This window comes from Schistocerca serialis, chromosome 3 (assembly GCF_023864345.2).
Source record: "Schistocerca serialis cubense isolate TAMUIC-IGC-003099 chromosome 3, iqSchSeri2.2, whole genome shotgun sequence".
In the NCBI taxonomy this organism is placed as follows: Eukaryota; Metazoa; Arthropoda; class Insecta; order Orthoptera; family Acrididae; genus Schistocerca; species Schistocerca serialis.
In genome coordinates this window covers 909,073,345-909,078,985 of record NC_064640.1, presented here as the reverse complement: position 1 = coordinate 909,078,985, position 5,641 = coordinate 909,073,345, and positions in this window count along the sequence as shown.

The window sequence follows — 5,641 nt, the reverse complement described above, 5'->3', positions numbered from 1 at the left end:
ATTGTATAAAAACTTAAATATGTGGGTAAGGTTTAATTAGTTCTAAGTCTAGGGGACTGATGTTAAATCCCATAGTGCTTATAGCCAATTGAACCATTTTAAGAGTATTTCCAGCAATTCACAGTAATCACTAGTCTATACAGACAGATTGAAAAGAAATTAAATAAATAACCACAGAACATATTTGTTATATAATATTAATGTTGTAGGATGTATTGCTTGTGAAAGCTCTTACAGTCTAAAAGGCATTTTACTGAGCCGTAAGCAAGTGCCTTGTCTAACATATTCATATTTTTCCGAACTACAGAAGCACCCATAGAGTATTAATTCCCGTGTTGTCGTGATAGTAATGGAATTACATTGTTATTAGCAAGGAGAGGTAAGATTCAATGATGGCAACAAATACTAAAAATTTAATACGAATTGTTGATGAACTGGTTCTTTTTCAGCTGTCGACGCGCGGATGTATGGTGCGTGCCTTCTATTATCCCAGACCAATTTTCAAATTACATACAGGTTATAATTTGGAACACACTCATGTCGTTGGTTATCTGAGACCGACCAATGTGCCGAAGTGGTAAGACACTGGACTTGCGGTCTGAAGGATGATTCACTTCCTGCCATCCAGAGTTAGGGTTCTCGGAGTTTTCTTTAGTCGCTTGAGGCACATGCAGGAATCATTCCTCTTCAAAATGGCGCGGTTGATTTCTTTCCATATCTTTCTCCAATCAGAACTTGTATTTCTAATGGCCTATTCGTCGATGGGACGTTAGAAACCAATTTTCCCTCCTTCCTTCCTTCCTTCCTTCCTTGTAAATCTCACTTAGAGAAAAAGCGTCTAATAATCGTAGCAGGAAGGACGCCGTGGGTTCACATGCGCCTGCGTTTTAAATATGACGTTACTGTGTAAGCAACACAATGAAATTGACATAAAGCGCTGGACTCCAACGCACTGTATTGCATATTGTCTAAATTCATTGACTGATAATGTATGATTAAGAATTTAAAAAAAGTTTATGAACTGGCTTTCGCTCTCTTTAGCTCTAAGTTATCAAACTTTAATTTAAAGTACAGAAATCCACAGAAAGCTACTGAAGGATTTGTTCGAAACTCTATAAAACAATTCGGAAAAGTAACAGCGCGTGATTATAGTTGTGAGATTAGGCGTACACTTACTATTAACACATATTAAAATTAAAACTAATTTCCCATGTCGCGCGAGGTAGCAGTTCGGCCTTGGGCGTCTTGCTACGGTTCGCGCGGCTGCCCCCGTCGGAGGTTCGAGTCCTCCCTCGGGCATGGGTGTGTGTGTGTTGTCCTTAGGATAAGTTAGTTTAAGTTAGATTAAGTAGTTCGTAAGCCCGGGGACCGATGACCTCAGCAGTTTGGTCTCAGTCCTTACCACAAGCCGGCCGCTGTGGACGAGCGTTCCTAGGCGCTTCAGTTCAGAACCGCGTTGCTGCTACGGTCGCAGGTTCGAATCCTGCCTCGGGCATTGACGGGTGTGACGTCCTTAGGTTAGTTAAGTTTAAGTAGTTCTAAGTCGAGGGGACTGATGACCTCAGATGTTAAGTCCCATAGCGCTTAAAAATAGTTCAAATGTCTCTGAGCACTATGGGACTCAACTTCTGAGGTCATCAGTCCCCTAGAACTTAGAACTACTTAAACCTAACTAACTTAAGGACATCACACACATCCATGCCCGAGGCAGGATTCGAACCTGCGACCGTAGCGGTCGCGTGGTTCCAGACTGTAGCACCTAGAACCCCTCTATCACTCCGGCCGGCCATAGCGCCTAGAGCCATTTGAACCTTATCACAAATTTCCAATTAATTTCCCACATCAGTGATGTTACATCTCTTCAACGCCGATATGCTACTCCATCTTGAACTTACGTTCTTAATTAAGAAAGTACCAGACGAGAGTCTGATGTGTGGTAATACAGGAGCCATCATAATCTTCTCGCTGATGCGTTGGACCATTTGGTCAGCTGCAATATTTGGATCCAATCATCTTCCCTTAGGTCTTCCAGTGTTCCTTCTTCCTTTAGGGACGTATTATAGCAGTTCTTTTGGAATACGTTCATCGCCCACTCTTTATATTTGTTCTATCCATTCTTTTCAGTATTCCTTAGACTTTTCAATTAACTTGTAAATTCACAAAAATCTCATCTCGGTTTCTTAGAATTTATTGTGCGTTATAAAGCACACAGCCCAGTTTCCAGTTCCATAAAGTCCACAGGGAGTTCCCATAACTTCATACATTTTGGTATTGTGTCCGTTCTTTTCACCTGATCGTCCTTTTAATCTTACCATACATCACACGGAAACCCTCAATTTTTTTCTGTGTCCACTTCGCCTAGATATGATTCGTCACAGCCCAAGAAACTGAAGGTGTTAATGTTTTCTACAGTTTTTTTCTAACATAAATTTTTATCTTAAAGGTTGTGAGCCTCGGAATACCATGGACTTCGTTTCATTTATCGGCATGCTAAATTGTCTATCTTTGCCATTTTACATAGATCATACAGCGCTCTCTGTAAGTAATCTTAGTTACACGCAACTAGACTCTGTTCGTCAGAAAACATGAGTTTTAAAAACATTTGTTCCTTCGAAACTCTCCTCTATATTAAATCTTGGTGATCCATTGTTTCCTTTCCATCACACCGTCTTATAAGTATAAATGAAAATAAAGTAAATACCCTTGTCTGACAGCTTTATTAATATTTCCTTGGGAAATATTTCCAGATTTTAGCCATGTTGCAGTATATACGCTTCAGATAACTCTGGCAAAATGTGGTGGTATTCTACTTATTTCCGTATCATTCCATAGGTCATCATAGCCAGAAATTTTACTACAGTCTATAAAGACTATGTAGGTTTTTAAATTGCGTCCTTTTCTTTTTTCTATTACTCTTTTAATGAGAAAATGTTATCCAAGCAGCACTTTCCGATAACCTGGAATCATAATATTTTCAACCAAAGAGCCGCAGCAATGGTCAGCTATCACATTTGACGGAGCAAGATGGCGGAGGAGTAAGATAAAGGATTCGGGTTCGGGAAGGCGGAGGTTCAAATTCCCGTCCGGCTTTCAAGATGTAGGTTTTCCGTAGTTCTGCTAAATAACTTCTGATAGACACAGCAAATTTCCTTCCATAGCCTTCTCCACGCGAACTTGTGCTTCGTCAATGACAACAGGACTGGCAGACGTTGAACCCTAATACACAATCTTTTCATAACCACTTGTGGTTCACATCCAATATATTTTACAATTAATGGTAATGTATTTAATTCGATATATACTTTTCATTGGTAGGCACGCAGTACAGTTATTAAAACATAAAATCTTCTCCGACGACCTTTTCTTTGGGAAAGCGTAACTGTATTCCGAAACCACGGAGCAGTTAACAGCGTAAATACGTCTGAACTCGACAACAGGGCGTGTTTCCTCTGAAGTGGTACCGCAGTGTTTGGACACTGCACCGCGAAACAGCGGCTCCCATACTGTTGCTTTAGAACGTTCCTGTAAACAGTTAGTGAGTGTGACTCTGTTCATTGACCACGCTCAGCAAGAAATAAGACTCATTCGCTAATATTGCCGGAACCGGCTTCAAATCCCACCTCTGATACTTTAATATAGCTTTATCGCGGTTGCCATTTCGAGTGCAACGATTCTTTTATCTAGTCCAGAGATACTACCTTCCTATTATACCATTTCGCTGTCGATTGGACCATACTTACCAAAGTATGAAAAAAGGCACAGTTGTTATTGGGTTCAAATGGCTCTGAGCACTATGCGACTAAACTTCTGAAGTCATCAGTCGCCTAGAACTTAAAACTAATTAAACCTAACTAACCTAAGGACATCACACACATCCATGCCCGTGGCAGGATTCGAACCTGCGACCGTAGCGGCTGCTCGGTTCCAAACTGTAGCGCCTAGAACCGCACGGCCACTCCGGCCGGCTGCACAGTTATTACCAGAGAATATGAAAAAAGGGTACAGATGATGCTACCAGAGAACAACAGCGCTTTAAGGAAGACAGTGCAATGCACTTCCTCAAGCATGGTTCAAATGGTTCAAATGGCTCTGAGCACTATGGGACTCAACTGCTGAGGTCATTAGTCCCCTAGAACTTAGAACTAGTTAAACCTAACTAACCTAAGGACATCACAAACATCCATGCCCGAGGCAGGATTCGAACCTGCGACCGCAGCGGTCTTGCGGTTCTAGACTGCAGCGCCTTTAACCGCACGGCCACTTCGACCGGCCCTCAAGCATGGGCGACATGAGATTTTATTCAGAGGCAGGCTGACGATAACTGAAGCAGATATTAGTGTAACAAGTTATCATTTTCTCAGCTAAAGAAAATACTGTTATGTTCAGTGTTTTATTAACTGAACAGCAACGAGAATGAGAGTTGGTCGCGAAGATCCCAAATAATTTTAGAACAACAATCAAGTTCGTAGTTTGTCTGAGAACAGCTACGTCGACGACAAACTACACTATTATGTTGCTGTGGCGCAATAAATCTTGTACAGCTGAGAGGCCGACCATCTACAATCGCATTTTTTGTACACGCTGGAAACCGTGCATTAAAACGAGATTACATATGCCTCGTGCGGTTTCTTAACAACGTGTTTTTTAGAAACAACTGTTGTCTTATAGTATTCAGTAAATATGTAATCTACACTCTAATGGAGCTATGCGTACGGTCCATTTCTTATCGCTAGCATTGTTATTACCATGCATTCAGCCGGCCGCTGTGGTCTAGCAGTGCTAGGCGCTTCTGTCCGGAACCGCGCGACTGCTACGGTCTCAGGTTCGAATCCTGCGTCGGGCATGGATGTGTGTGCTGTCTTTAGGTTAGTTAGGTTTAAGTAGTTCAGTTCTAGAGGACTGATGATCTCAGATGTTAAGTCCCATAGTGCTCACAGCCATTTGAACCATTTTTACTATGCATTCATTGACTTTCGAGTGAGGTGGCGCAGTGGTTAACTCACTGGACTAACATTCGGGAGGACGACGGTTCAAAGCCGCGTCCGGCCGTCCTGATTTAGGTTTTCCGTGATTTCCCTAAACCACTCCAAGCAAATGCCGGGATGGTTCCTCTGAAACGTCACGGCTGACTTCCTTCCTCACCCTTCCGTAATCCGATGGGACGAATGACCTCACTTGCCGGCCGTTGTGGCCGAGAGGTTCTAGGCGCTTCAGTCCGGAACCACGCTGCTGCTACGGTCGCAGGTTACAATCCTGCCTCGGGCATGGAAGTGTGTGATGTCCTTAGGTTGGTTAGGTTTAAGTAGTTCTATGACCAGGCAACTGATGACCTCCGATGTTGAGTGCCATAGTGCTTAGAGCCATTTCAACCATTTGATGACCTCGCTGTTTGGTACCCTCCCCTACATCAACCAACCAACTTCCCTGTTTCCGCATGCATATCTTCAATCATTCAATAAAATACTTGATTTCATGAATTGCACAACGTTTGGTATTTTTCTCACCTTTATTATCAGCAGCCAGATTCTTTTCTCTCTTGAAAATCATGCACAGTTCAGAGTGGATGTGTCGCTAATGTGTAATATGAATCTCGTCAACCTCATAGTATTCAACTGGGGCTACGATAGCTCTCAAATTCTGT